Raw genomic sequence first — 18400 nt, 5'->3', positions numbered from 1 at the left:
ATATTTTGAACTATTTTCCTTAAGATAAATAAATGGTAAATATTAAATTTTGACTATGTATTTAAACTACTTTCTTAGACAAATATATGATGAAATAATTATTCCTATTATATTATATATATCTAAATGAATTAAACAATAAGTAAAAAAAACCTTGCATTGCAAGCTGGATATTTTTATTGTTGCATTTAAATTATAATTTGAACTTTGTTTGACTTTGACTTGAAATTTTAAAAAATAAAATTTTGGCAAAACATCTTCACAAAATGTAATTGGCAAGCCATTTCCTTTATTTGGTAAATGCTTCTATATTTAGGGTTGAACTCAATAATTGAGAAAGCATGTAGCTTTTCAAACTGCTTAGCCCAAATCAAATAGGTAACAGCATCGACTAATGCTACATATACCTAAATATATACGAAGTAAGTAACCAAATCCAACATTTAGCATAAGAGATAGATTCTGAAATAAACTCTTATCTAGTTATCCATGATATGTGTAATGCCCAAAATTCTAGATAAAAAAAGAGTTAATAAAGATAATGAATGTGTTTGCTCTCTTATTTAGTCACCTTATAATTACTCATGCTCAAGTCATCTACTTAATTAAACAAATAGTAAACAAAATAAGTTTATGGATACATGCTAGATTTTGACTTGTGAATCTAAAATAGGGTTTGGAACTTTGATTAAAAGGTTGAATTTGAATTCTTGTAAACAAAAATGGGAAGAAAAAGAAAATAAAAATAAAAGGAAAAAGTAAACACTCTTGTTGGGCCAAAAATCTCCTCCGCGGCCCAAAAGCGCTAATCCACCCTGCCAACCCAGTGTGTGTGCGCGCCCCATCACCTAACATAGTGGCTGATGGGTCGGGCTCGCAGATCAACCCAGGCAACCTGTGCTCATGCGCCCCTTCCTTCGCTGGCTGATGGGATTGGACGGTCAGCGCCTATGGCACTTCTGCGCACTCACCTCATCACAGCCAGGTGGGCCCTCACCCCCCTCCCACGCAAGCGCATGTGGTCGAGCTCTCCGTTGCCCGCGCGATTCCAGCTGGCCAGCCGCAACCGACCTTTGCCGGAGTTATAAATCTGTGCACCTGGCGTACCTCATCCCTTCCCCTCTTCATCGACCCCAATCACGCCATACAAAGCCAGACACTGCCATCGCCGCGAGAGAACAGCCAACATCGTAGTCGCTTGCCTACATAGTCGCCCGGAGCGCACGGACAAGCCCGAGAGCTTAGCTCTTATGGCGTGGTCATCACCGCTCCAAAGAAAACAACAGAGGGGGTTGGCCAAGGTACTCTGCAGCGCGGGGTTATGGTCGCGACTCGCACCTCACCGTGGGTGAGAGACTCTGTGCCACCATAACCCGGTAAGCCTTGCCCTGATCGATTGTCATGGACCCTGCCTTGTGTAACACTGATGAGCACTAGAAATCTCGTGATCCTATGTAGCCAGAATTGCTCACCGGAGCTAACTCGGCGTCATGGATCCGCACCAAGCAATACTCAGGCCCGAAGGCCTAGGGGTGAAAACGGGTAGGGTACCCGAAACGGGTACCGGATACGGATACTGATTCGGGACCATTTTTCGGATACGGATACGAGTATTTTTAAGATTCGGGACGGATACGGGTAATACCCGGATAGTATGACTTCGGATTCGGGTCGGATACGGAGCGAGTACTACCCGGTAAATACCCGGATATTCGGGTCGGATACGGGTACCCGGAATTCGGGTACCCGTTTTTTCTTTTTCTGCAAAATAATATAGTTATAAAATCATAACTTTTACATATGAAATGGGATGAAGATAAAGTTTATATGAAAATTGTAGAGCTCGAAGAGATCTATAACTTTGTAGTACATCACATTTTTGTTTAAACATATCTTTAGGCCAAAATCATTAAAATAATGTCTAAATTTATATCAAAATAATAGACTTTATCATTTTCATGTGGGAACTTAAGATTATATCCATGTGGGAACTTAGGATTATCTTTTTATAAACTATTTATTAATATTGGTAACTTATTTGCAATTTTCGGTCGACGCTACAATATTTTTATGAATTTAATTGTATTTTGATGATTTTCTACAACAAGAAATTAATAATACACCAAATAGCCTAAAAAATTCATGAATTTTTACGGGGACACAACATATATCCACATATAGTTCTCAAAAACATTTGGACTATAAAATCCACAAGATGTTGGTGTTTCTTCCTTTCTACTCCCACTTATTGCGTGAGTTACATGTGAAATCATTTTATGTATCGAAGTTTCAACATAATTAATATTTCACTTATCATTTTCATGTGGCGACTTGAAGTTTTATTTGAATAGAATGTTTATTTGTTTTGGTAAGCTTTTTGCAATTTTGGATCAAAACTAGTGTATTTATGAATTTTAATTATACTTTGATGATTTTATGTAGAAAGAAATTAATAATGTATAAATAGCCTCAGAAATCTATGAAATTATACGAAGGTACAACATATGGCCACATATAGTCATAAAAAATAATGGGACCATAAAATCCACAGGATGTCAACGTTTCTTCTATTTTATTTCCACTTATTGCGTGAGTTACACGTGAAATCACTCTAAGTATCCAAGTTTCAACATAATCAATACTTCACTTTACCATTTTTACGTGGGAACTTGAGATTATCTTCTATTAAATGCTTATTAGTATTAATTTACTTGCAATTTCGTGGCCGAACAAGAATATTTTTTGATAACCAATTAATGCATTATCCGACAAGTATCCGATATCCGATCAAATAATATCCGTATCCGTCACTTATCCGCCCGGATAAATATCCGGTCCCTGTATCCGTATCCGTCCTGTTTCTAACTATCCGTATCCGATCCCGAATCTGTTTTAAATACATTAGGGTAGGATACAGGATGAGCTAATATCCGTCCGTATCCGCCCATTTTCACCCCTACGAAGGCCCTTCTGCACACCAGTAAGCTGCGCCCATACGGTTCACGATTACCTACTCCTCGTGTATCATCATGAAACAGGTGATGTAGAGCACGGAAACGCGGGATTGGGAAAACTCCGGCGAGTCACCGTCGTGGCCTCATCGCGCCGGCGTCGTCTTCTCAGGAGGAGGGAGATGGGAATCACACGTCGTCTGATCACGATCGAATTGTCACAAATAAAACATGGGGTAATCGTTCAGCGAGTGGTGCCTGACCATTGATCGGTCGATGGACGGTCGCGGATAGATCAAAGGAATTTAAAATTTTAGCCGCAGATCTGCTGATAACTGGCCCTGATTGTGTACCTCTATGCGATGTAATATGAGCCATATAATTGGAATCGGAGGGCTCCGATTTGTCCATGTTAGGTCGGCTATGTGACCATTGCTAAAGAGGCCCTGCTTATTAACAAAGTAACTCGCAGTCCAACCTAGTGTATAGATCAATGCAAGTAGGTCCTAGATTTAACGATTTTGACCCTGAACTATCCAAAAATAGAAGCCGCAATCCAGGAATCTCTGAATTAATGTAAATTAATTCTAAAAATGATTTTATTGTAAAAATAAATCGAGAGACCATAGAAAAATTCATAACTCCTCTATTTTAACTCCAATTTCAGTGGTTCTCAAACCTACGGATTCGTTGCGACGTGTAGAATGTTATTACATGGATTGTTTCTATGTTTGGTATAATGTTAATTTTTGTCCCTATATTGTTTGTTTGTATTGTTGCGAGTAGATGAGCAAGTGAACGAGGAACACGAAGCTTGCAGGTTGAAGATTCTGAGTAGGAGCTCGTTGAAGGCAGGTTGTGCCCTTGATCACTCTTCTTTACCTAATAATATTCTCTATAATCACTGTGACATAGTCAGGCTCATTTGATGGGACCTAATAGGTTACCTAGTTTTGTTCGCCCTAACCTTGCAAACAAATGAACTATTGGGTAGTCTAGCTATTGCTCTACCTAGTTTTGGGATTAATGTTACATCTGAATTATGATCAAGCTTATCTTTATTGTTGGATTATTTATTGTTCATAATAAGATCATTTTATTAATTGGGACATGGAGAACCACCCAGAAAAACAGTGCTACCACAAAGGTGGAATGGGACGCCCTTGGCTGACTAATAAGGAAAGCTAGTCGAAGACTACCTTACCTGAAAGGGGCAACCACTGTGTGAGGAGCTGTCGGTATAGGGAGGTTCTTGGGTCGATCATGCTGCGATGGCTTTTCAGACGAGAGATCCCAGTATCGCCCTATTCTCGTAGACTGTAGCGGGTTTTCTAAAGCAAGTGGAACTTTGTAAAGGCCTCATAGTGCTACCCTGCCTCGTCTCCTATGTAGAGATGAATGAGATTTCTAGATCCCTTGGCAAATGGATAACACGGCTTGTGGATAAAGATGTGCAACCTCTGCAGAGTGTAAAACTAGTATATGAGCCGAGCTCAGGGTCATGAGCGGCTCGCACACTCACATGAGTAACTATGGAATTATAACTTAATCTGTCATATGCATTGTATTGTGGGATTTATTATAATTGTGAACTCTTATTTAATTTGGTTAGTATACACTTATATTTAGTAACTGCTAATAAAATTTTGACCAACTTATTAAAAGCAGAGCTCAGTCTTAACACTTATTTGTTGATAAGCCTTACACTACACATGAGCCCCCACCGTAAGTGACCTTAGGTATATTATTCCCCACACTTGATGAGCGATACATGTATGTGAGCTCACCCTTGCTATAACCCCACCCACAGGTGAAGAGCATGTACCGTCGGAGGAGGACTACGTCGACGAGTTCGATGAGATCTAGGTGTCGTCTCCCAGTCAACTGTTGGCGTCGTGGAGATAGTTATATTAGTTTGATTTATTTATTACTAGCTATTTTGTAAGACATTCTCATTATTTAATAAAGTTTTTGACATTCATCTCTATACACTGAGTCATTTTATGTGTGGATATCAATTTGACGCACATATGAGACGCACTCGGATTTAGCCTTAAATCCAAGTGTGACAATATGAATATTGACACAAGGAGTAAATTAAAACCTTCCCATGAGATTGTGCGGGTAAATCTTTGACCCAAACTAGAACTATCCTAAAACTTCTAAAATATATATTTCTTATGTCGCATGTGTTGTACCTTTGTTAGTAACTTGTATGTACCAATTTAATTTAGGATATCACAACAAGATATTTAATCCCTCCTTCCAAACAAATAGGATAGGATTATGATGGATAAGTACAGTTGGATTATCACATGGTTAGGTTAACACATTAAATCTATCAAATAACCGTCCACCTTCCTGCTTATATAAATATGTGCCACTCTGACCCCTCAAGCCATTAACCATAGAACCCATCTATTTCCCTTCTCCTCTCTCTCCTTTTCCCTTTCTCCCACTCCCCTCTATTGCCACGACCTCTTCCCTATAGATGGCCATTTGGCACTAACACGATGGGCCAGCCCAGGCACGGCACGAAAAAGCACGGTCCAGGCACGACCCGGTCCGGTTAGTATAGTGCCAGTGCCTGGCACGACACGGCTATAGTGCCGTGCCTGGGCCACTATCTCGACCCGTAGTGCTGGCACGGGCACGACACGGTTACATTTTTTATTTTAAAAATAATAGTTTACATATATTAAGTATAAGAATTCAACATATAACACAATAAAACTGTAGGTGCACTGGTTAGATGGATGCGTTTAAGCCTCTTATGCACTAGGTTGTGGGTTTGAGCCCCCACAACTAAACATTTTTTTGCTAAATTCTACAATATACTCAGATGGGCCATAGTGCCATCGGGCCGGCCCGGCACTACTAACAGGCTCACGGGCCGTGCCTGGGCCGCGGCAGCGGCACGCCGGCCCATCTAGGCACGGCACGATTCGTAGCCGGGCCTGGCGGGCCGTGCCGGGTCAGGCCGTGCCGGCCCGTTTGGCCATCTATACTCTTCCCCCACAATACTGTTGCAAGGGTCGTAGTGCAGCTGACCGCTACTTTGTAGACGGCTAGCGCCCCCACCATACCAGGCCCTAGTGCGGAAATGCCTCTTTGTTGGCTAAACTATGGTCGGCGGCCCCTTTCCCTCCATTTCTGTGCTTCTTGTCTTGTTTCAAGGAAAGGAGGAAAGAAGATAGAAGATGGTCACACATGGATCTCATATATTACGTCTATTTACCTTGTAATTCTTTATATGACCTTAATCTAACCAAACAGATCACGTCATGTCACCTATTTCTATGCAGCCCTACTAATTTATTAAACATATGATATATTTTATGTTAGACGTATGATATATTCCATTCAAATTGTGTTTGGTTCGTGTTAATTTTGCCTACGCAGTAATAAAATTGTTTTAATTATGATGCATGTTTTAATTAATTAGTTAATTAATTGTTTAACCAATGATTATTAAAATGGCTTTTTTAATTAAAACTAACTTTTAATTTTTAATCTGCGCTTTTTATAAATAATTGTTAAAGTGATTAATACCAACTCAAATGTTTCGATTTAATACTTGCTTAGTTTAAACGTGATATCTATTAGATCCCATCTATTAGATTTATTGCATCTAAAATATCGTTTATCCATAAGTTCTTTGTTTTAACTCCAAATTTGGTGGTTTTTAAACCTACAATCTCGTTCAACAAGTAGAATATGCATACGCTGTTTATTTCCATGTTTGGTGTAATGTTATTGTATTCATTGCTTATTTGGACGTATTGCTATGAGTAGAAGCAAGGTTACGAGGAATTTGAAGCCCAAGTTTGGAAAGCACCTAAGCTGATGAATTTGTAAGTAAAAGGCAAGTTGTGTACTTGATCACATTATTTGACTTAATAATGTCAACTTTTAAGTTCTCACACTGTTTGCACTGTTAGGTTAAACTAGTGGGACCTACTAGGTTAACTAGTTTTGTTTACCCTACACCTTGCATACAAATGAATTATTGGGTAGTCTTGCTATTGATCTACCTGGTTGAGAGATCAATATTATATATGAATTATGATCATGTCTTATTACTATTGTTGGCTTTGTTTATATTCATTATAAAATCATTTTGTTAATTGGAACCTAGAGCGACCACGTGAGACAACAGTGCTACCACAAAGTTAAAAGCAATGCTCAGCCTCAACTGTTTTCCTTGGTAAACCTTACACTACACTTTTTTCCACACTTGCTGAGCGATGACCGTATGGAATCTCACCCTTGCTATAATCATAACAGGTCAAGAATAGGTACCACCAAAAGGAGGATCACCAATGATAATTTCGGAGAGATCTATGTCGTCGTCTCCCAGTCAACTATAGTTGTGGAGGATCATCGCCTTCATATGGTGTAATTTATTTAGTTATTTTGTACAGAAATTGTATTAAATAATAAATATGTGACGTTGTTTTCTATACACTGAGTCGTCATATGTGTGAGACTTGATCCTGGCACATGTTGGGGACTTGTTCTCAAATGCTATGAATTAAGAACAAGGCAACACAAAATGTTAAGTATTAATGCCCTTTGTTCGCTGAAGCATTATCTCCCCAAGGATTTAATGAGCTTCGGACGAAGGTCATGAGCAAAATATCACGAAGGTCACACCTTCGTACTGGTAAAACAATATAAAATAAAATATAAAACATGAAACATTATAAAAAGATATATTAAAAATAGATACCATTATTCACATATTTTATTATATGAACTCAAATATTAAAACATAATATTTAGGTACATTTATACCTTCGTTTTGGCAGAAAGCAATAATTCCAGCGTAATGTGCCAGCAGCTACAAGATTGCGTGAACAATACAGGGGTACTGTTCATCTATTTATAGGCACAGAGCGCAGCCTGTATAAAATTACATTTATGCCCCTTACAATCGACTACAATAATGATACAAAACATAGTGGGTCTTTTAAGTCATTTCATCTTTAAGTCGGTTCACCCCTTTGTCTTGAGATCTGTCACTGTGTCGAAGCTTTATAGGTGATAGCTTCGGCGCTGCTTCTGATAGGATCTGCCGAAGGTGTTCTCTTTCTTTAGGATCTTCGGCTACGAAGCATACCCCCAACAGTAGCCCATTCGCGGTGCTAGATCGTTTTTTGTAACGAGCTTGATCCGTGAAAAAAGTCTTCTAGGCTTCAGGATGGCGAAGATCCAAAAACACCTTCCCTGAGCTCGTTGGCGAGAAACGATTAAAATAATCCGCGCTCGAGGTGGCTCCATCTGGCAGCAGTTACGCGCGCCCTGGCGATTCACCCTCTCGGACCCTGTGGCCCACCGTTCAGCGAGTGCGGGTGACTGTTTGTTTGGTGCGAGAGACCTTGACGATTCACCTTCCCACCTGCGACACTATATAAACAGACGGGTAGGTGTGAAGTTACCACAGCATTCATTGCTATTGCACTGTTTTGCTGCCAAAAATTTAACCATAGCCGAAGCTTGATCATCGTGCTCAAACGAAGTGCCGCTTTTGACTCTGCTTCGTCACAAGCGGAAGAGCTTTGGAAAAATCAAAAAAGTCAACAACAAAAATTTCAAGAAATTCATAATCAAATGGCAAGAGTTCGTTCCACTGCCAGAGTTGATCGTGAGGGGGATGAAACTGAAGCTACTGAGACTGTTCCGATTTCCGAAGCGATGAAGCGGTCTGGGCTAGTAACATCGGAGGATGCACCTGCCGCTGAAGCAGAGCAGGCTGATGTTGAGGAGACTGAGTCTGAAGATGATTATAGCAGCGCAGTGCCAAGTAAACCCAGCCATCTGGATTTTGGAAAATCCACCATCTCCGAAGGTGACTTACCTAAGATGTTGAACTTGGGCTATTTAAATGAAGCGAAGAAAGAGCTGATTCGTTTTGGTGGAGAAGAAATTACTCCGAAGCCAGGAAAAGATGAAGTAGTGATCTTCAAAAGTTTCTTTAAAGCTGGTTTAAGATTCCTTTTGAACAAGATGATTGCTGATGTGCTGAAGAAGTTTGGGATCTACCTTCATCAGCTAACTCCTAACGCTATCGTTAGGCTTAGCGTTTATATTTGGGCTCTCCGAAGCCAAGGAGTGGAACCATTTGCCGAAGGTTTCTGCCGAGTGCATGAGCTTCATTACTAGACCAAGGCTAGAGGAGATGGGCTACATGAAAACTTTAGCTGCTACAATTTTGCCTACCGCAAGACTACAAAATTTCCAGTGATCAGTTACCGTAGCAAGTGGCCAGCTGGCTGGAAGTCTGAGTGGTTTTACGTCAAAGTTGACGAAGATAAGGAGAAGCTGGTCCAGAGTCCGTTAGAGTTGATCTTTGAAGAGACCAGACCCCCGTGCAACATGACACCAGAGGGTCCCACCCAAATTGCTCTGGCTGAATTTAGAGTTATTGCGGAGCACATCGGCACTAGGGACCTAGTGCAGGAATTCTTGGCTTTCAAAGTGTTTCCAACTATGAAAGAGTGGGCCATGCCGAAGCTTGAAGGAAAAAAGAAGGAAGGGGAGCTTGTTCGGTTGCCTTACCATTATAAATTCAAGAAACATTTCAAAGTGCCTTGCCAAGAATGGCTGGACACGATCGAAGTAATGTGTAATGAAATACTTGGCAATTACTCTAAAAAAGAAGATCAATTGATGACTGCAGCCTTCGGCACCCGTCCGAAGCGAAGGTTAAACCGAGTAATGGATGCTCTGGGCTTTGAATATCCTGACTACGAGCGGCTAGACAAGGGTGCCGAAGGGCAAAAAAGGAAAAGAGTGGCTGATGTTCTGAATAAAAATGATGAAGAACAACTGAAAAAGAAAAAACTGAAGCCTGAACCAAAAACAGATGCTTCGAAGAAGAGAAAAGCTACAGCTCTGAAGTAGAAGGCAATTGACGAAGAAGAAGCGACTGCTGCATCACCCTCTACCACTAACATGGAGGAAATTTTAAAGGTAATGACTGAATCCTTGCCTGTCAAGCTGAGTCCATTAGGGCCACATCTGACGAAGCTTTTTCAGAAGGACAAGGAGCCCGCGCAAACGAAGAAGGTAGCTAGGCCAAAAAAGCAAAGAATCATTACAGTGACAGAAGCCATCGAAGGGACACCACCACAAGCTTCAGCTCCGAAGGTGCCAGCTGTTGAAAGCACGACAGCTACTGAAGCTGCGGCGGAAGATATCCATTTAGAAAGCATGGTTGCTGATATAGATAAGATACTATTAAACATGGCCGCGGAAGAGGCTGCCGCAGAAGAAGCTGCCACAGCCACCGAAGAGACTGCGGCCCCAAAGCCCGAGAAGGAGAAAGAGATGGCGGAATACACTTCGGAAGATGAAGCTTTTAACTTTCAAAACTTAGTTGGTCAAGAGCTGACGAAGGCTGAAAAAGAAGAGCTAAAGGAATATGCCAGATCTTGCGGATATCGGCCGGGAGCGCTTCTCTTCGGTGGCATCGATGACGAAAGGTTGGGCTGCGTGCGGGATCAAACTGGTGCGAAGGTTATCGGTACTCTATCAAAGAGTATCGATTTCCCGAAGCTCGAAACAGATATCAGCCGCTACCGACGACAGCACATCGTCGGTAGTTTATTTTATTCCAATTTCAAGGTAAACAACTTTTCTCTAACTTTTATTGTTTGTAATAACTAATATGTTTTCTAACGAAGGTTGTTTGTGCGCAGAGCATGCTGCTGAGCAAAGCTTTGAAAATGCAGCAGGACTTGGAAGATAAAAAACACGAGGTTATAATTGGAAATTTGGAGAGCAAGATAAAAGAGTAATCAGCTGTTATTGAGAAGAAAGACTTCGAGCTTCAGACAACCGAAGGCTTACTGGCGGAAGCTGAAGCTAAAATTACAGAATTAAATATGAAACTTCTCTCTCAATCAGAAAACTTTGATCAAGAAAAGCAGAAGCTTAACACAAAACTTGAGGCCGAAGTCCAAAAAAGTTCAGATTTGAAAACATCATTGACAAGCCTTCAGAATAAATGTCTGGAGTTCAGCAATCGATGCGTTCACCGGCTGAAGCAGGTGTTCTATTTTGTTGGAGCCAGCAGCGAGAAATTTACTCCTTCGGCTGAAGACCTGCCAGGTGCCTTCGAGCATATCGAAGGTGAAATTGATGACCTTGACGAAGTTATAGCTGGACATGGTGACTTCTGTGCCCTGGTAGCTTCTCGGGGCACAGTTGTTGCCTTTCTGAAGTCTGGCTACGAACACGGAAATATTATCAATAGACCCAATTTCAACTTATCACCAGCAGATTTGGATAACATTCCCAACCTTGCCCGAAGCATAGCCAATAGATTTATAAAATTAGTATGGACAAAGGGTGGACGAAGCAAAGCTGGTGATGAAGCTCGGAGTCATCTTAAGCCAGTAACAAAATCATACCTTGTGCTTACCTTTTCCTTCGGACTTGAGTTTTGCTTATAATACTTTAATACGTATAGGATGACGAAGCTGAGGCCAAAGCTGAAGAGTGAAAAGACGAAGCTCCATGGATACTGACGAAGCTTGAGTAGTCTGTAGAAAAAGCTCTAAAAACTCTTGTAATAACTTGTGTAAAGAATGATGTAATTAAATTTTACTTCGTGGACTTTGTCCATACCTTGTAATATATTCTTACCTTCCCATCAATGTATAAAGTGCTTTGATGTGAACGAAATTAGCATTTTTGAGCCGAAGGCGAAAAACACCTTCCCTTCTTTTCGTACACAGCGAAGCAGAAAACTGCTTCTTTTCCTTTTTCCGAAGCCTTCTCTTTAAAACCGAAGTAACTGTTTATGTTATGATGATGATGATCCTATGTATGTCTAAATGAATGTTTATGAATGCAAATGTATGATGTAATGTATCGTGCAAATGAATGTCCAAACCCACACATACGAAGCCATAACCAAAGCCTTCGTTCCCTTAGGAACAACCAAAGTCTCTTTGCCGTTTATTTTTCGGCTTCACCGCTTATTTTTCGGTTTATCAGCGCTGACTTTTCGCTGTAAGTTCTACATTCCCTTAGGAACGTCTTTTGAACTTCTTCGCCTTCTATTTCGGCGGCATCGCGTTGACTTTTCGCGCTTCGCCTTATATTTCAGCGGAATCAGCGTTGACTTTTAGCTATAAGCTCTGCATCCCCGTAGGAACGACTTTTGAGCAGAAAACTTACGCTGCGCTCCCTTAGGAACGGCTTTTTGTAGCTTCGTCGTGCTCTGCATCCTCTTAGGGACGTATTTTGAGCTTCTCCCTGTTTTTCCTTTTCTCTTTGCACTCGATGGTGCATGCTCAGTTTTTACATTTACATCTTTGGGGGATATTGCTCTTGTAGAGCTCAAATAAGAAAAAGAGAAATTACATGCTATGGCCCCATTAAAAACCTTTCTCCCCTTTGGAAAGGAAAAGGGTGCCATAGGAAAAAAATAGAAAATAAAAAGGATTACATCAAGCTACACATAATATCGCCGAAGCTCATCCGCATTCCAAGATCTAGGAATGTCGTTGTCATCCATATCCTTCAATCTGTAAGAACCGGGTCTTGACGAAGATACTACCAGAAAAGGTCCTTCCCACTTTAACTGTAGTTTGCCTACTGTATCTGGGTTGGCAACTCTCCGAAGTACCAAGTGTCCTGGCTTGATATTTTTTAACCGAACTTTTCTGTCACTCCATTTTATTGTTTCGGCTTGATATTTATTGATATTCTCCACAGCCTGAAGCCTGATCCCTTCTATAGCATCTTTTGCCACAGAATAATCAGCTTCGTCCTCCACCGAAGCCACTGTTCTTATTGATCCCGCTTTAGCTTCTTCTGGGGTTATTGCTTCGTCACCAAACAACAATTTAAATGGTGTAAAGCCTGTTGACTTTGACATTGTTGTGTTGTGGCTCCACACCACTTTGATTAATTCATCTGGCCACTTTCCCCTGGGCTGATTGAAGATTAACTTCATTATTCCTGTCATTATAATGCCATTAGCTATTTTGACAAGTCCATTTGACTCTGGATGCCTAACCGATGCAAAATGAATCTTCGTGCCAATTTGTTCACAAAACTCTTTGAAAGCTTCGGCATCAAACTTTGTTCCGTTGTCCACAGTAATAGCCTTCGGCACTCCGAAGCGACAGACAATATTTTGCCAGAAATTTTTTTGAACAGTGACCGAAGTTATTGTGGCTAAAGGTTTCACCTCAATCCACTTAGAAAAATATTCCACTGCCACCACAACATATTTTAGATTTTCTTGTGCTGGTGGAAGTGGGCCTAGCAAATCGAGGCCCCACATTTGCAACGACCAAGTGGGCTGTATTAATTGAGTCAAAGACGAAGGCTGTTTTTGATCTCTTGCACATTTTTGACAGCCTTCGCATTTTTGGACTAATTATGCTGCATCCGAAACTGCCTTCGGCCAATAAAATCCTTGACGAAAAACTTTTCCTAGCAAAGGCCTAGATCCGATGTGAGAACCACACAGGCCTGTGTGTATTTCCTTCATCAATTCTATACCTTCAGCTCTGGATAAACATTTGAGCAATGGAGAACAAACTCCACGTTTGTATAACTCCCCTTCTATTATCACATATGGTCGAGCTCTTGCCTCTATTCTCTTATTATAAGCTTCATCATCTGAAAGGAAATTGCCCTGGAGAAAAGACATGATTTCAGTTCTCCAATCTTCACTATAAACAGGAGATATATTGAGCACAGCTCTTTCAAGAAGTTCCACCGAAGGTGCTTTTATTGTTTCAAAGAATACTTCCGAAGGTAAAGGCAGCCCCTGTGCCGCTGACTTGGCTAGCAGATCGGTGTGATCATTTTCTCCTCGTGGGATATTCTTGACAGAAAATCCTTCGAAGGAAGCTTCAAGCCTTCGAACTGTATCCAAATATTTCTCAAGCTTCAGGTCTCTTGCTTTAAAACTCTTGTCAACATGACCAGAAATAACTTGGGAATCGGTTTTGAGAACCGCCCTTCTTATCCCCATTGCCTTTAACTTCCGAAGCCCCAAAAGTAAAGCTTCGTATTCAGCAATATTATTTGTGCAGCTGAAATCAAGTTTCACTGCATAACATGTTCTAGCTTTGGAAGGTGCAACTAAAACAACAGCTGCACCTGCCCCGAAGGTTCCCCAGGAACCGTCGCAGAACATTGTCCAGGCTTCGGCATCTTTACATGCTTCTTCTTCCTGAGCCCCTGGCGTCTAGTCAGCGATGAAGTCTGCTAACGCCTGGGACTGAATCGAGGATCTGTGCACATAATCAATGCTGAATTCGTTGAGTTCTGCAGCCCATTTTCCAATTCTTCCAGTAGCTTCTATGTTCCTCATAATATCCTTCAAAGGCTGTGATGAAGGGACAATTATATGGTATGCTTGAAAGTAGTGACGAAGCTTCCTGGAGGCCATTAAGACAGCATATAGCACCTTCTCCAATTTTGTATAGTTTTTCTTTGATAAACTGAGGACTTCGGAGACAAAGTACACTGGGGCTTGCTTTTTAGTTTGTCCTTCAAGCTTCTCCTAGACAAGCGCCGCACTCACTGCAGAGTGCGAAGCTGCCACATACAGCAGCAGAGGAGCCCCTGGCGCTGGTGGAGTTAGCGTCGTTAGATCGATCAGATACTGCTTCCGCTCTTCGAAGGCTTTCTGCTGAACTGATCCCCATTGAAAGACTTCGGTCGATTTCAGCACTTCAAAGAATGGTAAATTTCTCTCTGCTGATCTAGATATAAATCGATTCAAAGATGCCAATCTTCCTGTCAGCCGCTGAGCCCCCTTCTTTGTGCTTGGCGGCTCCATCTGAAGAATGGCTTCAATTTTGTTTGGATTAGCTTCGATTCCTTTTGTTGAAACTAGACAACCAAGGAATTTGCCCTTCTTTACTCCGAAGACACATTTTTCTGGATTCAACTTCAGGCCAGCTTGCCTAAAGTTAGCAAATGTTTCATGTAAATCAACAATGTGATTTTCTTGCTTCGTGCTTTTTACTATGATATCATCAACATATGTTAGCACATTTCTGCCTATATGAGAATGAAAGACTTTGGTTGTCATCCTGCTGAAGCTTCCTCCAGCATTCTTGAGCCCCTCAAGCATCCGAAGGTAACAATATGTACCACTGGGGGTGATGAAGCTTGTTTTTGGCTCATCTTCCTTTTTCATCCAAATTTGATGATAGCCTAAATAACAATCTAGTAGACTCATGAGCTCTAACGAAGCTGCTGCATCTACTAGAGAATCTATCCTCGGTAATGGAAACTCATCCTTCGGACAAGCCTTGTTGAGATCAATAAAATCGATGCACATTCTCCATTTACCATTGGCCTTCTTCACCATGACAGTGTTAGCTAGCCATTCTGGGTATTTTACTTCTCTGATGACTCCAACGCTAAGAAGTCTTTTTACTTCGTTCCGAGCACCTTCGGCTTTGTCATCAGACATTTTCCGAAGCCTCTACTTTCTGGGTCTGAAGGATGGATCAACATTGAGCGAGTGTTCAATAACATCCCTGTTGACACCACAGAGATCGTTAGCTGACCATGCGAAGACATCTTTGTTATTGAACAGGAACCTTATTAGGGTTTTCTCCTGCTCCTCAGACAATTGAGATCCTAGCAGCACCTTCTGCTCTGCTATATCTTCACATAAAAGCATGGGCTTCGGCTGATCAGCCGAAGCAGCCTTCTCCCTTCTGTACTTGTATTGCTCAGAAGCTTCGGCCCCATCTATGTTATGGATTGCTTTTGAATCCGTCCAGTTTCCTTCAGCTTTTCTGGCAGCTTCCTGACTTCCATGAATAGCAATAGGCCCTTGGTCCGAAGGTATCTTCATGCAAAGATATGCTAGGTGAAGAATTGCTTCAAAAGCATTGAGTGTCCCACGACCAATGATTGCATTGTAGGGGTACTCCATGTCGACAATATCGAACACAACTTCCTCAGGTCCTTGTATTGTTCACAAATCCGAAGGTTACTGGCATGGTGATCTTGCCGAGCGCTACAATATGCCTTCCTCCGAAGCGACAAAGAGGGTGTGTAGCATCATGAATCTTATCCTCTGGCTCTTGCATCTGTCTGAAGGCCTTAGCAAATATAATATCTGTAACACCCCAGGTGTTACCTAGGTGTTGGCTTCCTAATGGCACATATACCCATTATCACATGTGGTTAAAACTTGGAGGAGAGGGAGTGCTTAAGACCTTGGAAGCATGAGTGAGTTAAGAAATGCCAAGGACCCAAGTATTACCCAAGCTTTTAGGCAATGATCACCTAGGGCAAAGGAGGATTGAACCTTGGACCCCCTCTCTTAAAGCCTTTAGTTAAGAAAAAGATCAAGCAAATGCACATTTCATAAATTAAACCTTAACCAAAGTTTAAGAGTACCAAAATGTTTACAAAAGTCAGCAAAGGAACTTTACAAAAGACCCCTATAAGACCCCTAAATCAGCCCCAAGTGGAGAACACTATGGAATCACCCCCATTCCCTCTAAGTCCAAAATTAGCCCTAATCTAGAGATCAGGGGTGTTCACCTAGCTAATGGCACCAAAACCCCAAGGTCTAAATAACAAAAAGGAGCCAAATTATCTAAGGAACCCCCTGGAAGAGTTTGAACCCAAGCCAAGACCGTTGGACACGAGTTGGCACCTGTTTTGTCTCGGGTTGAACAGTGCAGACAGACAAGACTTGGCGCCACTATATCTTCTAAACCGGACCCGATCTTCCCTTGGAACTTACATGAACTAGGTAGCCCTAGGTGCAGGGAAGAAATCTTACACAAGCCATAGGGCGAGATTCGCACGTTTGGCTGCTCAGCAGGCGCAAGAACAAAGGCAGAAATCAACGGCCACGTGTTCGACGCGCTCTGGACTCGCCAGAGCACGCCCGACGCGCGCCCCGCGTGCCTCGCGTCGCGCCAAAGACTAGCTGGCGCCATGGCCCGCGCCCGCGCCTATAAAGCACCCAGGGACCTAGACCGTACCCCTCCGCACGCGCTCGACCTCACCGGAGCCCAAACCCACCGGCGTTTGCCCGTGCACGGCGTGTCCGCGACCGCCCGATCCCCCTGCCACCGTAGACCGGCCAGCAAGGCCTTTCCCAACCCCGTCCAGCCCTCGGAGAAGACTGTGCACACCTCGGTGAAGCTCCCCGAGCAAGGAATCGGAGTTTGCTTCGCCGGAGAGGCCAGTCCACGGTCGTCGGACTCCACCTGACCGCCGGCGAGCGTAGACCGGGTAATCCTCTGCTCCATTCTTCGATTCCTTGTGCACATAGCCTCTACGTCACCCCGTGAAGCTCACCGTGCCATTGGATTGAACTAGGTCGCCGTGGATTGGCCGGCACACCCGCCGCCGACGAGAGCACCCGCCTGCGCACGTGGACCGGGCGATTCCGACCACCCCCACTGTCGAGCCGTACACCGTTGTGACCGCCAGAGCCTCCCAGAGCCAACCCGCCCCTCGCCGGACCTCTCTCGCCGCCGGTAAGCCGCGCCACCCTTTTCTTTCTCGCGTGTACTGTTTAAACCTAGGGAGGGACCGCGGGGGAGAAGAAGAGAAGGCTAGGGGGTTTTGCGCAATGTCAGTGACTCGGATGAATAGTAGCGCGGGGGTATAACTGAGAGAGTTAGTTTGGAAATAACCCAGGGACTTCGGTGCAAAGTGGTTTTCCAGGAAACCTTTAATTAAATCTGATTTAAAATTTAAACAGCACTTGAATAATTCATATCTTCTGTTTTATTCATCCAAATTGAGTTAAACCAATTTTGTCATATCTTAAATAATATAAACTACTTAAGAAAAATATAAAATTCCTATGTGCTACAGAAAACTTTAGGGTTCTGATTTAATTATTGTTTTGGCCAAAAGCTAAATAATAGGAAGAAAAATAGTTGCACTATTTAACTGAGGTTAAGAAAATTTGGAGAAGTGCATGACCACCTACTGACCTATTAAAAAGTGATAAACCCCTCTGTCCACCCTATTAAGGTAGCATTTGCCATTTATTTTACATTGTGTTTAAAGTTAAAGAAAATAAGAAAGGTGATTTAATTAAGGAACCAGGGGGCACCCCTATTTTTGTTAGGGTACTTATTCAGTATAGTTTACTAGAAAAATTTATTATACCCTGGTTTAGTATAAAGTAAATAGGATACCTTTTATTTTAAGAAAACAAGGAAAACTTAGAAAAACCCTACAAAAATAACCCCAAGGTGAAAACACCCAACCCTTGGGATAGTTAATGTTTTGTTATGAAGAACATAGGAAAAATATGAAATCTGCTGTTTGACATTTTTCAAACAACAAGGTAGTGGAAAGTGCCTTTTTGGCATTAAAACTTTGGAAAATCACAACTAAATAACCATCCCTTAGCTTTCTGTGATTTTTGGCACAGAAGCTTATTATTACTGTTAGATACCAACAAAAATAACCCTTAG

The sequence above is a fragment of the Zea mays genome, chromosome 1 (assembly GCF_902167145.1).
Source record: "Zea mays cultivar B73 chromosome 1, Zm-B73-REFERENCE-NAM-5.0, whole genome shotgun sequence".
NCBI lineage: Eukaryota > Viridiplantae > Streptophyta > Magnoliopsida > Poales > Poaceae > Zea > Zea mays.
This window is presented reverse-complemented; position numbering follows the sequence as displayed.